This window comes from Plecotus auritus (assembly GCF_963455305.1).
Source record: "Plecotus auritus genome assembly, chromosome: 2".
NCBI lineage: Eukaryota > Metazoa > Chordata > Mammalia > Chiroptera > Vespertilionidae > Plecotus > Plecotus auritus.
Genome location: NC_137771.1, coordinates 66,341,197 through 66,367,940, shown reverse-complemented (window position 1 = coordinate 66,367,940; position 26,744 = coordinate 66,341,197).

The following is a 26,744-nucleotide window of genomic DNA, read 5'->3' as shown; positions in this document are numbered from 1 at the left end:
CCCGCCCTTTCATTCCCCCCTTGTCTTGAAACTTACAGGCTCAATCATGGGTCGGTTTGTATTTCTACTGAACAACATTCCTGGGTCACGAGGGTACACCATCCCAAATTCCCTGCACTGATAAAATCGGAGTCCCCAAGTCTTCCTGGTGTCCCATCCGGTAGCCTTCCTTCCCCCTCCAGCATCAGGCAGGTCGAGCACTCCGTAGCTTGAGCTTGAGCGGGTTGCGTTGATCTCGATCGATGCTCCATTTGGTGACGAAGTCTTCCCGGATCACAGATGGGTCCGCTGACCGGAAGTGAGTGTGATGGACCCAGGTCGCGATGCCGTCTACCTTGAGAGCAGTGGGGGTCGTCAGCACCACGACATAGGGACCCTTCCAACGTGGCTCAAGGGTCTCCCGGCGGTGTCTCTTGACGTAGACCCAGTCCCTGGGCTTATGCTGATGAGGAGTCGGGGCTGGGCCGGTCTCATAGATAGCGCGGTGGCGCGGCCAAATGTCCTCGTGCGCCCTCTGGAGCCCTCTCAAGGAAAAAAACAGTTCTTGACTTTCAAATTCTGTAAGAAATTCGGCTTTAAGGTTAGGGATAATAGGGGGTGGCCGGCCAAACATGATCTCATAAGGAGTAAAACCCAGGGTGTAGGAGGAGTTCCTAACCCGGTAAAGGGCATATGGAAGGAGAGCCACCCAGTCCCCGCCAGTCTCCATGGTCAATTTGGTCAGGGTCTCTTTTAGAGTTCTATTCATCCTCTCTACTTGCCCTGAGCTTTGGGGCCTATAAGCACAATGCAATTTCCAATTTGCCCCAATGGCCTTGGCCACTGCCTGCATTACCTGCGAGACAAAAGCTGGTCCATTGTCTGACCCTATCTCAGCGGGAAAACCGTACCTGGGCAAGATGTCTTCCAGCATATACCATCACCCCTTCTCCTCCTTTGCTTGGGGAAGCTTCCTAATGTGCTGTAACTCCTCCAGGGAATATCCTGGCTGAACTGGCAGAACTGGGTCTCCTGGGTCTGGGAGCTGTAGGGCCATGGTGAGGATCGGAGAAAGGGCTACTGCCTTGGCCGCCTGGTCAGCCCTGCGGTTTCCTCTTGCCACTGGGTCGTCAGCCTTCTGGTGTCCTTGGCAGTGTATGATGGCCAATTTGGCAGGGAGCCGTAAGGCTGAGAGTAAGTCGAGTATCTCCTGTTTATTCTTTATAGTCCGCCCCTCTGCTGTTAGTAGCCCTCTCTCTTGGTAGATTGCCCCATGAACATGAGTGGTGGCAAACGCATACCGGCTGTCTGTGTAGATATTGAGCCGCTTTCCAGCTCCCAGTGTCAGGACCTTGGTGAGGGCCACAAGCTCTGCTCTCTGGGCTGACGTCCCGGAGGGCAGAGCCTCTGCCCATACAGTGTCCGTTTCAGTGACTACAGCTGCACCCGCATACCTGCTCCCATCCCGTACGAAGCTGCTTCCATCCGTGAACTAGGTGATGTCTGCATCTGGAAGGGTCTGGTCGGTCAGGTCCTTCCGGAGCCCATTCACTTGCTCTAGGATTCCCAGGTCCTCGTGCAGGGCCTCGTCAAAGATGGTGGGCGAGTTCTTGAACCCGAGGCAACCGAGTCCACATCAGTTGTCCGCTGTAGCCCTCTATTGGAGAGGCTTTTTGGTGAAGCTGGTACTCATCCTCCAGCCTTATGGTCAGGACCTGAATGGGGTGGCCCTTGCCTTCAGTAACCTGAGGCCCCCCTTGTCTGAAAGTTATCTGAGCTCCGATCTTAGTGAGCAAGTCTCGTCCTAACAGTGGGTAGGGGCATTCCGGAATTACCATAAAAGAGTGGGATACCCGGCCCGTCCCTAAATCCACCATTCTTCGGGTAGTCCATGAATACTGGCTCATACCAATTGCTCCTTGTACCCAAGACTTATTTGTTAATTTTCCTTGAGGCGTACAGAGGACGAGTGTTGCGCTCCGGTGTCGACAAGGAAGTCAATGGAGGTCCCCTCCACTCTAAGAGTTACCCTGGGCTCGGGGAGGGGGTCCGAACCCCGACTCCCCTAATCACTCAGTTCATCTAGCTCCAGGACCTTCACTCGATCCGCTTCGCCTCCCTTTTTGCTGGCTTTTTTCGGACACTCTTGTTTCCAGTGCCCTATCTCCCTACAGTAAGCACACTGATCTTTCCGCAGCTTCTGCTTCCCGCCCCGGGCGGTCCCCTTACCGTCCTCCTGGTTGCTGGCGAGTCAGCGGAGACGGCAGTTCCGTTCCTTGTAAGAGTCCGCGGTGGTGGCGAGCAGGATCTTAGCTAGGTCTTGGGTTTGTTTGCTGCTCGCAGCCGCCGCAGTGTGAGCCTGCCTTTCTTCCGGGGGGGCTCCCTGTTTTTATACACCTTCTCGGCTACCTCCCGTAGGTCCTTTAAACTCTTCTCCCCCAACCTATCTACTTTTTGCAGTTTCTTTTTAATATCCCCAGCTGATTGGTTTACAAAGCTTATGATCACAGCTGCCTTGTTTTCAGGAGCTTCTGAATTCATGGGGGTGTAGGTGTGGTATGCCTCCATGATCCGTTCTAAAAAGACAGCTGGAGACTCATTCCTTTCCTGATGAACATTCCCTACCTTGGCCAAATTAGTTGGCTTTTTAGCAGCCATTTGGAGACCCCCCATTAGAGTCTGGCGGTAGACCCGGAGCCTCTCCTTACCTTCTGCCGTGTTGAAATCCCACTCAGGCCTAGTTAAGGGGAAAGAGACATCTATCTGGACCAGGTTGGTGGTTGGGTTCCTGTCCACGCCTGGAACCACTTTCCGGGCCTCATTGAGGATTCTTTCCCTCTTTTCAGTTGTGAACAGGACCTGTAAAAGCTGTTGGCAATTGTCCCACGTGGGCTGGTGGGTGAAAAGGACAGAATCTAACAGATCAATAAGCCCTGCTGGCTTCTCAGAGAACTTAGGATTCTGAGACTTCCAGTTGTAAAGGTCATTAGTGGCGAAAGGCCAATAGTGATGGGGTTGATTGCCATCTGCATCTGGGGGCCCCGCGGCTTGTAAAGGTAGGGTTTTAATAGTGGAGTCAGGGGCTGTGACAGACAGTTCCCTCTGAGCCCTTTGTCTAGTAAGAGGCGGGCTTCCCACCGGAACCGCAGCCGCTCCTGGAACTCCGCCCCCAGCCGCTCCAGGAACTCCGCTCCCCATGGCGTCTGCTTCCCCTCGCGTGGGAGGATCGCCCCCCTGTGGACTCCTAGGAGGCTGGTATGAGAGAGGAAAGATTAGTTCCTCTTCAGTTCCCCCCGAAAGACAGGGTAGAGGGGAGCTGAAGGTGGGATGAGGTCCTTCTTCTCCTTTACCTTCTCCATTTCCTGCAAAGCAAGTATGGGTTTCGGCTCCAGGGGGCGCTGGGACAGAAAGAGCTTAAGCCAGGAGGGTAGCTCTTCCACGAGGTCCTGCCAAGTAATAATGTAAGGAAGTTGATCAGGATGTCCCTTCTTGGCCTGAGAGACGATGTCCCTCACCGGGTGGATGGTGGGGAGGTCGAAGGTCCCCTCCGGCGGCCACCCAACACTAAAAGTCGGCCACTCTCTAGAACAAAAAGTTTACCACCGGCCCTTCTGGACCTCTACACTGAGGTTGCTAGCTCTTCCCTTAACCTCTTTGAAATGATCAACCATAATGCTTAAAGGAGTGGTTGAAGTCTGTCCCATGATGTCTGTCAAGAGAGTCCACAAAACAAAACAGAAAAACACAGACACAGACAAACAAAGGGCCTTTGAGACAAGCTTTCCAATGCGAGTCCGTTGGAACAAAACTGACAAAACCGAAAGTGCGGACGACGGCCTCACACCGATCGGTGGGAGCGACCCACCTCTTCCCAGAGGTTTGAGGGGAATACACGTCCCTCCTGAAGGAGGATCGGGATGTCTCCCGATTCCTCCAGCCCGTGGTCCTCCAGTGCATCCACCTAGACCGCTTCGGGCACTGCCAGAGATCCAGAAATGAGCTCACACAAAAGAGACAAGGAACAGACAGACACCTACCGTGGCCAGTCAGACTCTCCGGATCGGGAGTCCCTTGAGGTTCTTGGGGATCCTGGACGAGCCCCAAATGTTATGCCCAGATTTCGTGATCCCCAAAGACCACGAGGGAGCCGAGTCCGATGCAAAAGCAAAGAGCCTTTAATCGAGCAAGCTCGAGCTCAGTCACACACACACACACACACACACACACACACACACACACACACACACACACACACACACACACACACCCCCCGGCGCAGCGGCAAGGTGGAGAGAGAGAGAGCCCCAGACCCCAAACGCTGATTTTTAGGGGGCCTGGGAGAGGTAGGAGGGGTGAGGGTGAGGTAGTGTGGCCTCCGCTGATTGGTCGGGGTCAGGTTGCAATGGGGGCAGGGCACGGCTTACTTTCCTCTTGCATTTCTATTGGCTAATTCAAAAGTGTGGGTTGGGCTCTTGGAGAAGTTCTAGGGTGGGAACCTGACTCCTCGAGGTGGAGGACATGGAACAAAGGGAACATGGAGTCGGTCTCTCCCCGCCCTTTCACTACCATACTTCACTGTTTGCTCAGTTTTCTTCACAGGATCACCAACTAATTCATCCCCAAATCTATTCAAAAATTATAAATATCCTTTCACTACATTTGAACATAATTATTAAACTCTCATTTCATGGAAAACATTTCTCTTGGAGTCCTCCATCCTCTTATTCCAAACTGGACTAGTGTTCTCTAGACCTACTACGTAACCAAATTCCTGGGATGTCCTCTCCTTTCACCATTATCCTGGGATATTCTTGCCCTCACTCTGGTAATGGATTCTCTATTTCTTGGACTCCGTGTCTTCTTTCTACTCATTTTATATCCTCATTTTAGTGAAGGAAATTTTCCACTAGTGTTTTCTAAAAAGGGAAGCATAGCTTTTGTTTCTGAGACATTGCATATCTGAAAACATCTTTATTCCACTCTTACATTTTATTGATAATTTGACTTGGTAGAAAATAACAGGTCAGAGTATTTTCCCCCAGATTTTATAATTTTTTTAAAAATATATTTTATTGATTTTTTACAGAGAGGAAGGAAGAGGGATAGATAGTCAGAAACATCGATGAGAGAGAAACATCGATCAGCTGCCTCTTGCACACCTCCTACTGGGGATGTGCCCACAACCAAGTTACATGCCCTTGACCGAATTAAACCTGGAACCTTTCAGTCTGCAGGCTGACGCTCTATCCACTGAGCCAAACCGGTTTTGGCTCCCCCAGATTTTAAAGCATTATTCCATGTCTTCTAGCTTCCAGTGTTGCTGTTATAGTCAGGTGTTACTCTGATTTTCAATAATTCCTAGGTGAACTGTTGTTTTATTTGTTTATTATTATTATTTTTTTTAAATTTCTTTATTGATTAAGGTGTTACATATGTGTCCTTATTCCCCCATTACCCCCCATCCCCCCACTCATGCCCTCACCCCCCTGTGTTTATTATTTTTTATATCACTGTATACTTCAAACATGTTCTCTTTAACTCTAGTGTCTTGACATTTCACAGACATATGTAGTGAAGTCTCTTTTCATTTATTGTGCTGGATTGTCAGCAGACCCTTCCAAACTAGAAACACATCTTCTTGTCTTAAATAGCTAAAATAGTTTCCTTTAAGTAATGTATTTTTTAGTATGCTCTATAGTTAAAAGTTCAAAATTCCTGTTCAGATTTGTTTTATTTCTTAATAGAATGACTGCTTGAAATAATTTTAAGTAGATGAAGAGACTAAAGTTAAAAGAATAAGAAAGGAATTTCTCAATAAATATTGATACTGAATTTTCTGTGACAAGTTTCTTTAACATGTTATAAAACATTGTCTTTACTAGTTATGAAGGATAAATAAACTAAAATTCCCTGATTTAAGATGTGGAATGAATAAGTTATATTCTGATTTCTAACATAGATAAAAACAAATTCCTTTTCAACTGGACAAAATGGAGGACATGCATGAGTAGCTTAAATGTTTCCCAAATGAGAACAGAATGTCCAATAACAGCGTGTCATGGGATTTATTTCTCGTTCCTTGATAACAATATAGTAATGAATAGGCTATCCGTCACCCTAAGATAGGAGGATGATTAGATTTGCATTTGGAAATGTGGTGCTATTTCATCAGGATGTGCACTAATATAACCCTGGGGAAAATGTTGCTATTTACTTTACAAATCATTTATTAATGCCAGTTTTCATCACTGTTTCTGTCTGAAACTGAAAGAAAAAAGTCTAACAAAATGAAAAAGGTAAGTTAAAGATTAGTACATAAAGCCTATACTCTCACTAATTATGCTTATGAAGTCAGTCATTCTATGGAAACTCAACCTCATTTAGTGGACATCTTTAGGAAATTATCAATTCCACAGAGAAATTTATGGACACACCTCTATTTTCATTTTACCTATTTTTAATGAAAATCTTCCCCAAAGTTTTATTATGTTAGTTAACTTAATCCAAGACTCCAATTTTAGCAGATTCTGTTCAATATTTATTTATTCTTTCAATTACTTAGTCAACATGTAGTATATAAATATTTTTTGGTGAGTCAGATCATTATTCCACTTAAGACAGTTTTGCCCTCAGGCATTGTGAAGCTGTGACTCAGTAAAGAAAGCAAAACAACCCAGCAGGAAAAAAGATAAACCAGCATTTCACAGAAAAGGAATAGCAAGTAGCTCAGAAACATGAAAAATTCTCAATTTCTTGGTGATCAGAAAAATGCAACTTAAAACCATAATGATTTACCACTCTACACCACAACTATAAGAAATCTGACAAAAACCACTGCTAGTAGAGGTATAAATTTGTGTAACTCTCTAGAGGACAAGTTGGCATTGACCAATAAAGTTTACTCTGTAAGTCCCTACAACCCAGGCATTCTACTCCTAGGTGTGAACCCTATAGAAAATGTTATACATATGTAGAAGGAGATGTATACAAGAATGTTCCTGACAGGATCATTTATAATAAAAATTATTGATAACCTTGATGAGGAAAATAAGACATTTGGGGTGGGAGGATGGTGCTAGCAGCCTGACTCTGTATCCCTAAAGCACATTCCTGTTAGCCTATAGTCTAGTCACTGCCCCTTCCTTAATTATCTGGTCTTGCAAGACCTGTTTACCTAAGTACTCCCATTTTACAGAGGCCATAAACCATGAACAATACACACCCCCAGAGGGGGTTATCAGTATTGGTGCCATGCCAGGCCTTTAGGTGTGGTCTCATGGCCCCCATCCCAACACAGAGGGCTTTTTGCAAAGCCCACAAAAGGTCTGGAAGTCTGATCCTTATTTGGGGGACAAAGAAACCAAAGGATATAAAGAGAAAGCTTTCTCCATATTGGCTTGCTCAGGATTTGGAGAGAAACAGTCTCCCTTGAGTCACTGTACTAGTACATGTGAAACATCTGAAAATAAATGGGTTTTTCCTGTATCTCCAAATACTCCTGTATATTTTTGGTAAATTCTGTAACAACCTAAATAAACATGTTCTGTAGAAAAGATAGATGAATTGTGGTGTACTATATACAGCAGTGAAAATTAGTGTGTTACAACTATATGTCTCAATATGGATGGATGTTATAAACATTATAGAGAAAAAGGAAGCCTTGAAAGGAGACTTGCAAGTATTTTTTGACTTATATAAAGTTTAAAAGTTGGCTAGACTAAAGATATATTTTGTAAGGATATATAAAACTTGTTCCAACTATAAAGAAACATAAATAAATGATTAACAAATTATCTAGAGAGTGCTTACATGGGAGGAGGGTGGGTAAGGGGTGTGATTACAGAAGGACACATAGTGGGATTCTAAGGTAATGTTCTACTTCTCCAGTATCATTTCACTCAATATTTACTAAATGTCTGCTATATGCCAGGCACTGCTATGAGTATATGGGGTCCAAGAACCCCTCATGGAGAATATATTCTACAAGGAAAGACAAAAAAGTAAGCAATGAATGTAGTAAATTATTAAATTACTAGAGGCCCGGTACACGAAATTCATGCACGGGGTGGGGGGGGGGGGCTGTCCCTCAGCCCAGCCTGCACCCTCTCCAATCTGGGACCCCTTGAGGGATGTCCGACTGCCCGTTTAGACCCGATCCCAGTAGGGATCGGGTCTAAACGGGCAGTCGGACATCCCTCTCACAATCCAGGATTGCTGGCTCCCAACTGCTTGCCTGCCTGCCTTCCTGATTGCCCCTAACCACTTCTGCCTGCCAGCCTGATCACCCCCTAACCATTCCCCTGCCAGCCTGATTGATGCCTAACTGCTCCCCTGCCAGCCTGATTGCCCCTAACTGCCCTCTCCTGCAGGCCTGGTCGCCCCCAACTTCCCTCCTCTGCCTGCCTGGTCACTCCTAACTGCCCTCCCCTGCAGGCTTGATTGTCTTCAACTGCCCTCCCTTGCAGGCCTGGTCCCTGCCAACTGCCCTCCCCTGCTGGCCTGATCGCCCACAACTGCCGTCCCCTGGTGGCCATTTTGTGGCAGCCATCTTGTGTCCACATGGGAGCAGCCATCTTTGACCACATGGGGGCAGCAATCTTGTGTGTTGGAGTGATGGTCAATCTGCATATTACTCTTTTATTGGATAGGATAGAGGCCTGGTGCACGGGTGGGGGCCAGCTGGTTTGCCCTGAAGGGTGTCCCAGATCAGGATGGGGGTTCCCTTGGGGCATGGGGCGGCCTGGGCGAGGGGCCTGTGGTGGTTTTCAGGCCGGCCATGCCCCCGGGTGACCCAAGCGAAGGCCCTGGGATCTGGGATTTATTTATCTTCTATAATTGAAACTTTGTAGCCTTGAGTGGAGTCCTGGCCCGGCCAGGGTGTGTGGAAAGTTTGGCTTCCTCCATTGCTGGGGAAACCCAAGCCTCCTGTTTGCTCCATGGCCACAGCCATCTTGGTTGGGGTTAATTTGCATACTTGCTCCTGATTGGCAGGTGGGTGTGGCCTGTGGGTGTAGTGGAGTGATGGTTAATTTGCATATCACTCTTTTATTAGATAGGCTTTTTGTGTTAGAAGGTGACACATTCTGTGGGAAAAATAAGCTTGAGGGGGTTAAGCTATATCAGAGTGGGTGTATAGGTTACAGAATTGAATGGGATGATAAGCATAGGCTTCATTGAGAAGGTGACATTTGAACCAAGATTTGGAAGGGATTAGAGAGTTAGCCACAAAGACACCTGTGGGAGTAGCATTTTAGGCAATGGGAGTAGCCAGTTCAATGGTCTTAACATGGCAATGTGCCTGGTGGGTGTTGCTGAGAAATGGGAAAGGCATTGCAGGTGAAACAGAATAAGCAATACAGTCAGAGAGGTAGAGATGCTGCTAGGGCTTCATATGGCATTACATGCTAAGTCCAGGATGGGCAAACTTTTTCTATAAATTTTGTAGATAGTAAATATTTTAGACTTTATGGGACACAGGGTCTCCATTGCAAATACTCAACTCTGCTATTGTAACATGGAAGCAAGCATAAACAATATGTAGTGAATGGACATGGATACATTCCAATAAAACTTTAAAAAAGAATATATGGCAAGTAGATTTGACCTGCAGGCTGCAATTTGTCAACCCTTGTGCTAGGTGACATGGGGAGCTATTGCAGGTTTTTGAACAGAATAGCATTTTTCTGACTTTAGTCATTTAAAAGAATCATTCTGGCCATTGTGTTGAGAACAGACTGTAGAGTGTGTCCAAGGTGAAGCAGTGACTCTTTTGCAATAATTGTTCAAGATGTGGTAGTGGCTTTATTCTTGATGGCACAGTTGCAAATATTTTCTCTGCTTTTGAAAATAGAGGAAACTGGATTTGCTGATAGATTGAGTGGATTTGGGTATTAGAAAAAGAATCAAGGATGACTATTAAGTTTATAACCTGAGCACCATTTAAGGAGAGCAACAACCCTTGTGATTACACATTAATTTTTAAATTATATATTGCTTAACACACTTTTATGTCTGCTGTATTTAACATTTTTAGGGGACATGTTGCATCCAAGGTCTAGAGTTTCATTCAGTAGCCTGACTAACCAAATTTTATCTTTTTATCCTTTTGCACTAAACAGAAAATTTTTGTTTGCCCTTTCCTTACTGCATTCCCCCCACCCCCCTCCCCAAGCATTGGAGCTTCCAGAAATAGCACAAAATGACTAACTACACTGACTTGGAAGAGAAAGAAGCAAAATGTCTAGAATAAATAGAAACTTAAGATTCAAGAATAGCACTACAATTTTTTCACCCACCAATCTTCTGAAAGTAATCCCCCTCTCCTTAAGGGACATCAGTTATCACTACAGGGAAGGAGAGAAGGGAAGGAATGTTGAAGGAAGGTTAGCCACGGAGGGAGAAAGAGAAGAAGAAGAAAGATGGAAAACTCAAATGACTGTTGGCTCTATTGAGATGACACCAAAGCCATATGTATAATTGATGAGAAGAAATTTTCTGTTAGATAAATTTCATTTCCAAAGTTATCAAAAGGACGAGAGAGAAAAGTAGGAGGGAAGAAAAGCAAGATCCATTACTGGGACCCTATGCTGATGTTCCTGTAGTATATTTAGCAGCACTTTTGACAGTGGTGGTGAATTCATTTATACTGAAATTATGTCAGAGAGAGAGGCAAAGAATTGGGTTTTCAGTATCATTCAAAGGAAGCAGAAAAAACAACAACAATGTGCTTTATAGATAGTACAGATCTCGGAATTTTAAGGAAAGGAAGTCATGGTTAGGAAGGAAGATGATTCTTGCTCTCATAGGAATTTATAAGTAATTTAGAGGGAGAAGACAAATACATTTAAAAGCAAAGAAGTGAAGGAGGTGGGCGGAAAAAAAGAATTACCCAGGCAGTCTATTCAAACTGGAGCATTGGTGCTCTGGTGTGGGCTGTCTAAACTCCTCTTGAGGCTCCTGAGGCAGGCCTTCCAGTCCCATCCCACATTTCATCTCATGAATTGACCTCATCCATGAGATTCTTAACATCTATGAGATTCTGAGATTCTTAACGTCTATGAGATTCTGAGAGTCAAAGCTCACCCTGGGCTTAGATTACAGACCAGACCTAAGTCTGAGAGGAAATAAAGATATATTTCCCTAACACATCTGAGATGAAGAGAGATACCCAGGTGGGAGACTCACACTAAGCCAGGAAATGCACTCAGGAACCCAGAGGAGAAAGCCTCCAAGGAAACGCCCCTAAGAGACTTAGCCTGGGGTATAGGACAAGTGCAGAGAGAGCAAGGCGTTCAGAACTGGATTGATGAGAGTGAGCACAATTAGGCCAGGATCATAAGGGAGGTGAGAGTGGGAGCTGAAAGACTGTTGAACATCTGCTAGTATTTGCAACTTGATTTTATGTTTTTGTGTGGGTGTGTTAGCCTGGTTTAAAAGTATCAGGGGTGGGGCAGCCACTTGGCACATGCTGGAACCACATGGGCCTCCAGTGGTGGAGTTGAGAGACAAGGCTGGAAACGGATTCCTGGGACTGCTCACTCTGGGACTGTGCAACAGAAGCAGGTGAAGACATTTGAAAACAGGAAGTATAAGGAAAAAAAGGAGTATTTGGTGTAACTTTATGAATGTGGACCCTGACATTGTGTTCCAACTTCTTCACTTTCTAGCTGTGCAAATAATGACTTTGTGAAATAATGTTAAATTTCTGAGCCTAAATTTCCTCAGTCTTTAAGACTGAGATTACAATAAACAATTCATAGTATTGACATGATTACTTACAGTGATATTAAACATAAATATACAGTATACAAAAAATACATGTATGAATTATATATATTAATTTGACTTGCATAGTGCTTGGTATGTAATAGGTGCTCAATAATGGTAGTTCTCTACCTCTTTTTATTGTCATATTCCTTAACAAATTATTAGATTAGTCATAAACTGATTAGTTATTGAGAGGTATTATTTGTATGGAATTATAATGTAAACTATGGACTTTAGTTAATAATAATGTATTAATATTAGTTTACCAATTGTAACAAATGCACCACTAGAGCTAGATGCTAATAATAAGAGAAACTGGCTCTAGCCAGTTTTGCTCAGTAGATAGAACATCGGCCTGCAGACTTAAGGGTCCCAGGTTTGATTCCAGTCAAGGACCCATATCTTGGTTGCAAGCTTGATCCCCAACCCTGATTGGGGTGCGCGTAGGAGGCAACCAATCAATGTGTCTCTCTCACATTGATGTTTCTCTCTCTCTGTCTATCCCCCTCTTTTCCACTCTCTCTAAACAAACAAAAAAATAAGTAAAAAAATAAGAGAAATTGTATGTAAGGGGACAAGGTGTTATATGGGAATTCTGTACTTTCCACTCAGTTTTTCTGTAAACTTAGAACAGCTCTAAAAGAAATAAAGCCTATTAATTTTTAAAAAATGTACCAGGCAGTATAGGTGAAGATGAAGAAGTGAAAGATATGGTCTCTGCTCTCTAGAATTTTACAGTTTAGTTGAAATCACAGATTTGCAAAAGGGAAAAGCTAGCTTGTGGGGGCAAAGGATAATTTTTTAAGATTTTAAACCAGGTTTTCTCAACAGCTTGACATTTTGGACCAGATTATTCTTTGTTGTTAGGGCTGTCCAATGCATTGTTGGAGGTTTGTCAACATGTCTTCAGATTTCGCCATGTGTCTCCTGGGAGGTCAAATTGCTCCAAGATGAGAATCATTTAGTAATACAAGAAATTTTCTACTTTCATCTCAACCTCCTACTGATCCATCAGCAAGTCCTAACTTATCTTCCCCTTGCTTACCTTAGATCTTACTTTCCACCATGAGATGTGTCCTGAGATTGCTCTACCACTACCAAGCCACCATCATCTCTTATCTAGACTGCAGCGATGCAGGGCTAAATCACCCTACGTGATCTTTCTGCTGGTGTGCTTATCTCTTTCATTCCAGTCTCCTCACAGAATCCAGTTGCCATTTAAAAACATAAGTCCAAAGCAGATCATCCCCCTGCTGAAAACTCTCTTGTGTAGAGATTCTTGGCTTAGGTGGCACCTTGGATTCATAGTGGAAGCCTAAAAACAAATTCTAATGCATGTGTCTCATTCCCAAAAATTCTGATGTAATTGGGCATCAGGGTGTTTTTCTTAGTTTTTATCTGATATTTTACACTGACCTATCTTTTAGTTCATTGATTCTCTGTTCATCTGTGTCTAATGTGCTGTTAAATCCATGTATTATATTCTCAATTTCAGTTATAGCATCTTTCAGTTTTAGAATTTCCATTTGATTCTTTTAAAATTACTTGTAGGTCTGTTTTTATATTCTTTTTATTTTTAAATATTTGCTGTTTTTTTTTTTTTTTACTAAGTGTCAGACATTCTGTATTAAAAGTATAGTCTCCAGATGGTACTATCTTCCTCCAAAGAGGGTTAACTATCTTCTGGCCAATATATACACAGCCATAAGGTTATAGCAATTCTGTTAAGGGTTGGTTTTAGGTTTTGTTAGGGCTGGTCTATTTCAGTTTCACCCTCACTCCAGGGTATATCCCTTATTCCTCAAGGGTAGCCTTTCTGTGGTTTATGTAACTCTAAGGTATTTACATGGGAATCAGCACATTGATGAGGAACTCCAACCCCATCTCATCAATGCCATGTGGCTACTGAAGTCTCCACTAAACAATTCAACATTCATCTGCTGCTTTTTGCTGTATGTAAGGGGACAAGGTGTATGTAAGGAACCTTGTCCTGTACATGCACAGCACAGCAGTTATCTAATACTTTCAGGGGAAATTGCACGAGATATTTATGTTCATTTTCCTGCAGTTCTCACCTCTATGAGATTTTGCTTTTTAAGAAAGAAAGCCAGTGTGAATATGAAGCTTGTTTCCCTTCTTACAGGAATCATAGTCCCTCAAGTCCTACCAGAGTTGGTTGCTCTCCAAGGGCTTCACACAGTTGATTTGTGCACTTTTTTTTTTATTTTAACATTATTTTAAATGGAAGGATTACTCCAATTCAAGCTAATCTATCATGTCTGGTACCAAAAGTCTTGACATTGAGATTTTTCAAAGCTCTCTAGGGGTTCTAAAATATAGCCAAGATTGAGAACCACTGCTAGTAGTTTGTCATTGTATTCAGATATAACAATTTACAATTTTACCTATAAGTCCTACAAACATTAGGTACATCTCTGCCTTATTCACTCCTATATCTGTATTGGAGTGAATTGGTTAATCAACAGTATAAACATTTTTTAAAAAGCTATCACAAAGAAATATTCCACTTTAAGGACAAATGTGGGACCTCAGAATGTAAACAATAACAGTTTGGGAAAATGAAAAGAGGACTGTAGAGTATTAATAAAAACCTTTTGAAATAAGAATTAATGTTCCATCTTTCCATATGAGTCTAAGCTTTAGGGTATTTATCTGACTTAATTGGCTTTAAAAGGAAGAGTAGGTCAATGAATTTATGAGAGATACATGTGATGATGCCATAAATGCATGAGTCAGTGTTAACTACTTCTCTTTGGGATTAATGGTCTCAGAGAGGCCTTGCAAAATTAATGAGTTTAGCTAATGAAAGATAATAGAAAATAGATATTGGTCTCTGCCCCAGGTTCCTGGCTCAGAGATCCTGAAACTTATAATTTCCTAAATGATAAGAGCACTAGGAGCATATTTTGTTCTAATATTTGGTCTTTGAACCGGGTTCATGACATAGGACTCCTGAAACTCTGAGAGTTTCCTGGGTGGTAAGAGTTTCTTTTGTTCTAATGAAGTGACTGTGGTGGCTCTGGATGGCTTCTGGATGAGGGCTGGTAACCAGAAAGAACAAGCTGTGATGAGAAACTGGGAATTTTTAACCCTAATCCCTCTTCTCTAGAAAAGGGCTGAAAATGGAGTTAATGATTGATCATGACTCCCCTCCCTAATGAAGCCTCCAAAAGCATCCCCAAACTATGGGGTTCAGAGACTCATCAGGATGGTAACCTATCCCAAGTCCACAGGGGCAGAAGCTTCTGTACTTGGGACCCTCCCAGACTTCATCATATGTATCTTTTCATTTGGCTGTTCACCTGTATCCTTTACCATATCCTTTTTAAACTGGTAAAAGTAAGGTAAGTGTTTTCCTGAGTTCTGTGAACTTTTTTAACAAATTAATTGAACCCAAGGAGGAGTCATGAGAACCTCCGGTTTGTAGCCACATTGGACATAAGTTGTGGGTAACCTGGGGACCTACTACTTGTGATTGTCATCTAAAGTGAGGCAGGACTGAGCCCCTAACCTGTAGGATCAAACACCAACTCCAGGCAGATAGTGTTAGAACTGAGTAAATTGTAAGACACCCAGCTGGTGTCATGGAGAATTACTTGGTGTGGGAGAAAACCTCCACACATTTGGTGACCAAAAGTGTTGGAAGTAAAGTATTCTATTGAAAGTAAAAGGGAAAGACACAGGACATAGACTTGACTGAGGTTTTTTCTTTATTGCTAAGAAGAGTCAGAAAACTCTAAAGAACATGGTTGGCAGTTTAAGGGTTAGAAAAATTGCAGATTAGAGCAACCAGCTGGCCCAGCATTTGAATTTGCTAAAGTGTGAACTCAAAGCAGAGGCAGCTGAAATGGTAGAAACAAAACAGGACAAAACAAAACAAACCTTGCTATCAGAATCTTGAAGTTGAAAGAGATAAAAAGACCAGGGGTAGCATTTGCTCTCTTAATGTAGGTACTGCAACTTGAATTGACAATGACCTAACAAAACAAGGGACAGTATATTTGTCCCCAGATATTTGAAGCTTGCGTTAACCATATACTTTTTAACGTCCCCCCTTGGGTTCTCACTACTTGTCAATTAGAGGGCTTTTTAGGTAGCTTCAGAACCAGTGGCTAATAGCAGCTGAAGCCAGTGGCACCTATTATTTCAGGGAAGGTTGTTCACATTCCTATAGTCTAAATCCCTCCTCTTTTTTGCTCCTTGAAATTTTTAGTAAAGTCTGGTACGATCACTAACACATACATACAAAACAATCTTAACAGCTAAAGTGGGGCTGCCTAACTCTTTGTAGTATTTGTTAACCAATAGCTCAAAGGTTAAACGTTATGAATAGGAGCGAAGACCTGTGGTAGGTAGCATGAAATTGATAGTTTTAGAATTTCATCTGTGATATGTAGGAATTTAGTAAAATGGATAGTGAGATTAATTCATGTGGAACTGTGTTTTCTGGGGCCCTTAGTGGGGAGGGAAGTCTGATGAAAGGAAGGAGGGCATTTCTGGATGAAGCCCAGGGATGACCCAGCTCTGTATAACCCTCCTTCTTTTAGATGCAGCCACTTCAGGGCTTCTATCATGGCTATAATCTATATTGAGTATATGTCATTGAAATGAGAGCTGTAACCTTGAGAAACCACAAATCAGCCCACAATGGGCAGAATACATTGCCTCTGACTGAATCTAAAGACCCTTCCATTAGCTCCTAGGGCTGCGGTAGCAAATAACCATAAACTGGATGGCTTAAAATGACAGAAATCTAAGTCTCCCAGTTCTTGAGGTTAGGGTTCTGAAATTAGTTGTAGGTAAGTCTGTGTTCCCTCTGAAAGCTGTAGCAAAATCTTCCTTGCCTCTTCTTAGCTTCTGGTGGTTTGCTGGCACCCTTTATATTCCTGGGCTTGCATACTTCCAATATCTGCCTTATTATCACATGGTGTTCTCCCTGTGTGTCTTTGTCTTTATATGACCATCTTATAAGAACACCAGTCATATTGGATTAGGGGCCCACCTTACTGAAGTATGGCCTCATCTAATTATATCTGCAATTAACTTATTTCCAAATAGGGTCACATTATGAGGCACTGGGGGTTAGGACTTAAACCTATCTATTTTGGAGGGACACAATTCAACCCATAACAACCCTCATGTGGGCAACCACATTAGTCACATCAGAGAGAAGAAGAAAGAAACTATCTCCTCAGTGATGGAATTGTTCCATGTCAGTATTCTTCTGGGATGGAGACATGTAGCTACATGAAACAGATTCCATTTTTTCTATAGGGCTCCTTACTCTTCTTTTTCTTGCAATTGACCCGTCTCCATTTAGTGATGTACAAAAAGAGACATACTGCCCAATGGTGATAGGGCAAAGCTTTTCTAGATGGCAAGAATGCATCTATTGATACTTATGTGGAGTTACTGATCCAGACTTAATGTTTGCTAGCACGTTCAAGGACTCAGGCTTCGGGATGAAAACCTACTATTCTGAATGAGCCCAACAGTGGAAGTAGGAAAGTATCTTTCTTCTTGTCTCTGCCTTTCCAAATTGTCTGCCAAGGTCATGTCTCCCTGTGATAGAAGCCATTCACACTTTACATACCAGCCAGTTGACGATGGCTCTGAGGTTAGTGGAAAGAGAGATGATAGAGAAACTGCCAGATTTTTTTTTTCCTGACTGTCTGGGAAAAAAAGACCACTAAGGTCTTTCTTAGGCAAGAGCATTTATCTCCAGAACTCCCTCACATACCTCTTTCATTGATGAATATTTTGAGGGGATGAGAAACAAGCATCCCATTTACAGCACTGCTCTTCAAGATTTCCTTAAGGGCAACAGCCAGCTGTTTAGAAGTTGTTAGGAACAGCAGAGAAGGATGCCTACATAACAGTGGTACTTAATTTGCATATGCCTACTCAAATGATATTGGCTGTTCTTAAACAGTTTAGAAGCTGAAACTCCTTATTCCTACCCTGAAGCTAGGGAATTCAGCACAATGCAGTGGGAAGAGCATAGGTTCAGAGGTCAGAAAGACATACCTGTGAGTTCAGTTACCTCAAATTCTGGCTGTCAACATTGGCAACTCCCAAGTCTCAGTTTCCATATTTGTAAAATGCGTAAGTCATTGTCTAAGCCCACGGTTCCTAATTCAAATCCCCTAAGTCATGTTTCTTGAGCCCACCAACCTCATTTCCTTCATTTTTAAAATGAAGGAGAAATCATCCTCTTGATGACAGTTGTGCATTGACTAAACTAATTTATTGAAATAATTTTAAGCTGAGTGATAGCTTTGGCTCTAAATATGAATATTGATTACATTCATACATGTCAAATGCATGTATGATGTACTACATAGAGAGCTATTCCTCGGCCAAAAATACTATAGAATCATTGCATTCCAGGGAGAGAACGGGTGTTTGTTTTCTCCTTGCGTCTCTGCTTTTTGTCTTAATTGCCCTGCCTCTCAGAGGTGTTGAATATGGGGGCATGTCCTCAGCAAAAAAGAGCATAATGACAGTTGGAGTCTGTTAAACTTTCTATCCTGGGTAGGATTTTCTGGAGTCTAACCAAGTATCAAACATGAGATAAGTGCTTTATCAGACACAAACAGTCCTCTAACTCTCTTCGCTCCCCCACTCACACTGCTACCTCACTCTACCCCACATCTAACCTAATGTCAGTTTAGAAGGAGAAAGGAGTTGGATAAAGGCTGATATGGTCCTGAGTGGCTGTACCAGGACCACCTCCTCTGAAACACAATCTAGTCCGTTCAGAGGGTACTTAGGTAGTTGAGTGAAGTTTTCAAACCTCAGAGTGCCTTTGTGGAGTGGAGATGAACCCCTTCAGGAAACTGTGGACCAAGACAATCCCACTCTGAATCATTCTAATAAACTATACACGCTTGCCCTCTTGCTTCTGGGCCCGGCTCCATGTTGGCCCTCCAGGACCGCCTCACCTGCCTCCTCTTGTACCGCCTGGCCTGTGTTCAGCCCATGTGCTCAGAGGCACAAATGTCTTTTGTATAGAAAGCTGTAAAAAGGTGGATCGGGTGTCACGTGTCATTATTTTAGCGAGGAAAATTCTGGCTCTCATAGAAGCTGTGGGTTTGACAGTTTCCCAGGATTTCTCACAATCGCTTTTTCTTCCACAGCTTAGTGCAGCTCTGCTCCCTTTTCTGCCTCACTGTTACAGTCATTAGGAGCTGTGTTGTCACAGTTGCTTTCTCTATTTTTGATATTTGCTTAGGCTAAAATATCAGACTTGTTTTGGCATGGAGTTGGCCCAAATTAGAGGAAGGCAGCAAGTGGCCAGGAATACAATCCCAAAACTTCAAACTGTGCTAATCTGCCAAGTTTAATATTTCTATGGGAGTGAATGAGCAGGCTCGCCACTGGTGAGTTTAGGAAGAAAGTTAATTTCCACCTTTGGATCTATGATCAGATTTTGTCTAATGTGTTTAATTTAACTGGTGGCTACAGAGCACATACTATGTGCCAAGCACTGTACCAGGTTGGGGATATAGGTTGAACAAGGCATTATCCCTGTCCCAGGGCTTATTGCCCCTCGGACACTGAATTGAAAACATGCCAATTCAACCATGGGAAATTACAGCCGTGCTCACACTGTTAGATAGGCTGAATACCGAGCATACACAACTTAGAATATGCCCTGTTGTCAGTTCTCCACATGAACTGCTAGCCCTTCCAAGGTGGGAGCAAGACCTCCTGGGATTTCCCTTCATCTAGGACAGTGGTCGGCAAACTGCGGCTTGGGAGCCGCGGTTTGCCGCTCTGTTGACTAATGAGTTTGCCGACCACTGCCTTAGGGAAAAACACTTAAAAACATTTTAATAATGTACTAATGTCTTTAACCTGAAGTCAAAACTTCTGGGTAAGGGTAATGCCTTACAGCAGTGGTCGGCAAACTCATTAGTCAACAGAGCGGCAAACCACGGCTCACGAGCCGCAGTTTGCCAACCACTGGGATAGGGGCTTAATCACAAGGAACAACAACAGCCTGTAATTATTGGAATCAAGAGTCTAGGTCAGTGGTCGGCAAACTCATTAGTCAACAGAACGGCAAACCGTGGCTCGCGAGCCGCATGTGGCTCGCGAGCTGCAGTTTGCCGACCACTGATCTAGGAGCATACGTGAATGATAATTCCCCCTGACCCCAGAGTGGCATTTTAGAGTTTGTAAAACATTCTAATTACCCCTATAGTGTGGTCAGGGCAGATGCTACTATCCTTTTTCCTGATAACAACATTGAGGCTCAGATAGGTCACATGGCTCTCCCAGGGTCAGGCAGCGAGGACAACAGTGACAGAACCAGTACTAGAGCTAAGGTTCTGACTGTTTCTCCTATTTTTTTTGATACAATTTATTCAAACCCAACAATCTGATAATGATAATCTAAAACTATTGATAGTCTCATATGTGTTTATGATGGGACAGGAAAATACTCCTTTAATCAGTAACTTGCTACTGGTGAGCTGAAAATAACACTTCTGCCTCAAACCCTCTTTTTAGGACAAGGCAAGAAATAATATTAAAAGAAAAGAAGAAGAAAAAGGAGGTGTTAAGAATCTAGTTTGGGTGAGTTGGTGGTTAAGAATCCAGTTTGGGTGAGTTGATGAGTTTACTAAACTTCCATTTCTTCACCTCTCAAATAAGTATAACATTAGTACCTACTTCATATATAATGCATTTTCTACAAACAGTAGCTGTAATGATGACTAACATCATTATCATTGTAATCATAATACACAAAGTGAAATCTTAAGAAGCTCTGGCTACTGAGGCAGGTACCCAGAGCCTTCGGAGAACTCTGAAAGTCAAGCCTGTGGTTCTCATGCAGGGCCTATCCTTGACCCTTTTTTGTATTGGAAAGGCATTTGCCCAGATAAGTATTGCTGTTGAGGAATTTAGGAAAGAAGACCAGGGTGGAGGTGAGGAAAGAAAAAGAAAATTAGCACTAGCTTTTCTCCATCAGGCTAATTTCCTTGTAAAGACACTATTGTCTCTAATGATGTGTCAGCACCATGACATGTTTGGATGTTTTCTTTGCAAAAGGAAATGGGTACCTTTCTACAGATGTGGATGCTGTGAACTGACTGAGCTGGAAACTGGGGTTTGATGAGAGTGTCAGGAGCTGGGCCAGGAGTTCATTCTCAGTCTGTTTCAAGATTCAAAAGAATATAAGCACCCCCATGTTCATTGCAGCACTATTTACAAATAGCCAAGATATGGAAGCAACCCAAGTGCCCATCCATACATGAGTGAGTTATAAAGCTGTGGTACATATACAATGGAGGACTAGACAACCATAACAAAGAAGAAAATCTTACCTTTTGTGACAGCATGGATGGACCTAGAGGATATTATGCTAAGTGAAATAAATCATACAGAGAAAGACAAATACCATATGATTTCACTTATATGTAGAATCTAAAGAACAATATAAACAAACAAAATAGAAACAGACTCACAGGTACAGAGAACAGACTGACGGTTGACAGAGGGGAGATGGTTGGGGGGCTGGGTGAACAAGGTGAAGGGATTGAGGAATACAAATTGGTAATTACAAAATAGTCACAGGGATGTGAAGTATAGCCTAGGGCAATGGTCGGCAAACTCATTAGTCAACAGAGCCAAATATCAACAGTACAACGATTGAAATTTCTTTTGAGAGCCAAATTTTTTAAACTTAAACTTCTTCTAACGCCACTTCTTCAAAATAGACTCACCCAGGCCGTGGTATTTTGTGGAAGAGCCACACTCAAGGGGTCAAAGAGCCGCATGTGGCTCGTGAGCCACAGTTTGCCAACCATGGGCCTAGGGGATATAATCAATGATATTGTAATATATTATTGACTACATGGTGCCAGGTGGGTCCCGGAAATACTGGGGGAAACACTTTTTAAAGTATATGATTGTCTAACCACTATGCTGTACATTTGAAACAAATACAGAATAATATCGACTGTAAACTGTAATTGAAAAAAAAACCCCAGATCTCCCAGGATAAGTGCCTTAAATATAGACGCTAAACAACAGTACCAATGATTCACATGAACACAACTCATTAACTACAATGGAACTTGCAGCTTAATAAGCCGCATGCATATACCCTAAAGGAAGATAAAGACAAAGCTAAGTGGAAAAGGGTTCAAATTAATTGTCCTCTGAAATGATTTTGGATAGTACAACTGAAATATCAAAATGCTACAGAGCTTCCTTTTAAAAATCAATCACTTATTGTTTATGAATAGAGTCTGGTTAAGTTATTTTGCATAGTTTTTTCTAATTAAAGGGTCCAAACAAAGTAGAAGGATTTTGATTCTTCTGCTAGCACTGTGCAGTTGGGATAGAGGTACTGTGGTTTTGAAAGTATCTAACTAAGAGCATTCTCATGCCAAGAGCATTTACATGCCACAGTTATGTTCTGGTTGGTCCAGCAGTCCTTCCTCAAGGAGCCACCTACAGTATCAGAGGGTAAGAGTTTATTTTGGATTGAATGAAAATGAGGCATGTGAGAAGCTTACATACAACCTTTTTTTTTTTTTTTTTTTTTTTTTTTTTTTTTTTTAATGCGGGAACCACAGTCTTTTCCATTTCCTTTTTAAAACTGAAGACTGGGAAACTCATCAAGAAGACAAATCCATTCATTTTAAACATGTTATATAACTCAGGACTGTGAGATCAGGAAATGAAATGGAAAAGCCATTTTTGCCATCAGGCTTATAGCAGCCCATGGTGGGTTTTATTGTTTACTCTGTATTGTTGAGGATTTTTAACCTCCTGTGGTTTTACATTCAAAAGCTCTAATCTGATCACTTGTACTTGCTACGTCATATCTGGATATTTGCAAGGTTGTTTCCTAATCATTTGTAGAAATTCATAACCTTGATCACATTACAAAAAAATTGGTCTAATCACTGGCATACATTATTCAGTGCATGCAAACTATACATTTTCAATTATGCTAAAATACTTTCCAAAGGAATCAAACATATCTGTTTTCCTGTTTCCTTTTTCATATCCATTCCTTACAGAATCTAGAGACTTCCAGAAGTATTTTCATGTCATATGAAGAGATTATTATGTGAAGAGGCATCCAGTCCAATTAGCCCTAATGCCATTAAATTAGGCAGATGTTTCTTTTGTGCCATATTATACATGCACTCTGGTGTAACGATAGATGCCTCATTTATATAACTTGATGTATTCTTTATTTGGTTTCAGTTACATTTTCATAACTAAACTGTACAAAAATCATGCTCTTTCCCATTTTGTTTCTTATGTTTCCAATTGACCCTCCTCCTCCAACCTCCTTTGTGAAAGATGAAAGTCAACATGCATTCATGTAGAATACAACACTGTTCCAATTTGTTTGAATTCTTAAGTGAAAACATTCACTCCAGAGTTCACCATAAAGTGAAGCAAAGTCCCCAAATAAGCTTTGGCAATGCAGTCATCAGGAAATTCCTACAGAAGAAAGTCTAATATCTGTGCTGATGAACGGGACAGAGGCCTTTTCAGAGAAGTTGAAGCAGGATTCCTGGAATACAGTAAGTGGTTAATATATGGTTTTTATATTCAATTTTGTTTTGTGGCAAGAACACTTAACATGAGTTCTACCCTCTTGACAAATTTGCAAGTGTACAGTTCAATATTGTTAACTATAGGCCCCTTGTTGTACAGGAGATCTCTAGACTCATTCATCTTAGGAAACGGAAACTTTTGTTGATCTAAACCATTGGTGTCACCTAGGAGGTCTGACTAGTTCAGGGGTGGGCAAACTTTTTGACTCGAGGGCCACAGTGGGTTCTTAAACTGGACCGGAGGGCCGGAACAAAAGCATGGATGGAGTGTTTGTGTGAACTAATATAAATTCAAAGTAAACATCATTACATAAAAGGGTACGGTCTTTTTTTATTATTATTTCAATAGTTTTATTCATTTCAAACATTTTAACAAGAAGAATGTAAACACTAATTATTATAATTTGAAACTTCAAAAAATGGAGGAATCATAGCACAATAACATACCTTATATTGAAGATGGCAAAGGCAAAATAAAATTGCCTAACAAAGGAAAGGTACAAAAGCCTTTCAAATTAAACTTAAATATAATAAAATAATTTAAAACTAAAACAAACAGAAAAGAACAAAATGTGTAAACAATAAATTAAACATTTTCTTTAGTGCAACTTCCAAATTATGCCCGGGACGTAGACGTAGATGGCAATGTAGACTGGGTTGAAAGGTTTTTGGTCTTTAAAACATCAACTTCAGTGGGAACAGTGTTGTTGGTCTCCTTTTTAGCTAATGCTCTGATACTGTGCTCTCCAGGGGCGTGTCTCCCTACATCACCACGATAATGTGTCTACGCATTCCCAGGGTGATGTCGGGGGACGTGTCCGCGGGCATTACAAGGAGCCTCTGGAAGATTGAGAGGTTGTTCCTTCTACTGAATGGGCGGATATAAATCCGCCCACTCAGAAGAAGGAGCTTCGGCCCTGTTTCCTGACGTTGCCATGTTAACACTGCTGCTGGTGAAGGAGCGGAGGGGAGAGCAAGAGAACCCTCCACTCTTTCAGCTCCGCGGGCCGGATAGAACAGCTGAACGGGCCGGATCCGGCCTGCGGGCAATAGTTTGCCCATGGCTGGACTAGTTGCTACAGAGAAAGTAGGTTTGGGGGAAATGAAATGCTTACCAAAGAAATGTGGGACATTATAGCACGAGGGTGTTGGCATCATCTCATGGGTTTACTTTGAAGAAAGGAAAAAAGAGAATTGGAAGAGAGAGAATTTTAAAAAGTTTTTCATTTGATAGTGAATGTGGACAAAACATAAACAGAGATTTGGGTCGTAAGTATATGTATCATCTTTTCTTTAAAATACTACATTCTTTTAGGAGTTAGCACTTAATACTCCACTCTGAAGAAGAAAAATATTATAGTCAGCTCCAAAATAACATGTGCTATATCCTGAAATCAAAAAGGAATGATCAACATGATAATAATATAAAAGTGTTTTTTACCAAGTGTTAGGATCGATATAAGATTTATTCACGCTATTCCATCTAACTGCATTTTGTTCATATTCCACTATGTGAACACAGCAAATTTATTTTTACCACTAATTATGGATGTTTGAATTGGTTTTAATTTGGGGCTATTATGAATAGTACTGCTAATGAACACTCATAAATATGTTTCATGGTGCACATGTGCATGCATTTCTGTTGGGTGTATACTTAGGAGTGGAATTGCAAGGTCATAAGGTATGCTTCTATTCAAATTTACTAGACAATGTTGAAAAGTTTTCTTCAGTGGTTGTACCAATTTATACTTCCACTAGTAGTGGTAAGCATTCCCATTGTTTCATATCCTTGCCGTAACTTTGTATTATCAATCTTTTACATTTTACTTATTCTTCTGTGTATTTAGAGGTATTTCATTGAGTTTTAAATTTTCATTTTCCTGGTGAATAATGAAATTGACTACTTTTTAATTTGTTTATTGGTCTTATTTCCTGAAGTGACTGTTAAAGTCTCTTGCTCATTCTCCTATTGGATACTTTGACTTTTTCTTATTGAGTTGTAGAAATTCTTTGTATATTCTGAATATGAACCCTTTGTCAGTTATGGCTGATACACGTATCTTCTCCTACCGTATGGCTTGCCTTTCACTTTCTTAATGGTGACTTTTGGTGAACAAAAGTTCTTATCCTCCAGGTAGTCAGTATATCAGTCTTTTTCTTTATAGGCAGTTTTTTTAAAAATATATTTTTATTGATTTCAGAGAGGAAGGGAGAGGGAGAGATAGAAACATCAATGATGAGCAAGAATCATTGATTGGCTGCCTCCTGCACAGCCCACACTGGGGATCCAGTCCACAACCCAGGCATATGCCCCACCCGGGAATCAAACCATGACCTCCTGGTTCATAGATCTATGCTCAATCACTGAGCCATGCCAGCCAGGCTTTAAAGTTAGTTTTTTTGTGTGTGTGTCCTAATTAAGAAATCTTTTCTTACCCTACGATCATGAAGATATCATTCTATATTTATTATGTACTTTTAAAAGTTTTATTGTCTTGCCTTTTGCACTAGATTGACAATCCACTTGGAATTTAATTTTGTGTATATGTTGTAAGACCTTAAATTTTATTATTCTTGTAATGTGGTAAATTATACTGATAGATTTTTGAATGTTAAATCAATCTTATATGATCATGATGTATACTCCTTTTTATAGACTTGGATTCTGTTTACTAATATTTTGTTTAGGATTTTTAAAATCTAAGTGATGAGGGAGATTGGCCTATGATTTTTCTTGTTTGTAATATCACCCTCAGATTTTGATGGCAAGTTTATATAGGCCTTCCAGCAGACTGTTCTCAAGCTCCTTCTTGCTTGAAAAAGTAAGCTACTAGGAAGTAAATGGTCCACATATCAAGGAATTATAGGAAGCCTCTAGGTCATAAGCAAAAAACTGAAGCTTCAGTCCAACAGTGCAAAGAAATGAATTCTTCCAACAACCTATGGGGGCTTGGGAGTGGATCTTTCCCTAATCAAATCTCCAACCAGATGATCCCTTTGATTAAAACCTTGTAAGATTCTGAGCAGAAGATAAATGGTTCCTAGACATCTATCCCATAGAAATTATGAGATAACTAGAGGCCCGGTGCACAAATTTGTGCACTAGTGAGGTCCCTCAGCCTGGCCTGCGGGATCAGGCTGAAACTGGCTCTCTGACATCCCTTGAGGGGTCCTAGATTGCAAGAGGGTGCAGGCCAGGCTGAGGGACCCCATCAGTGCACTATCAGGGCCGGGGAGGCACACAGGAGGTTGGCCAGCCAGGGAGGGACCACATGAGGGCTCCAAGGTGTGTGTTCGGCTGTCTTGCTCAGTCCCAATTGGCCGGTCCCCAGCAGTAAGCTCACCTACTGGTCGGAGTGTCTTCCCCCTGGTGGTCATAGTGAG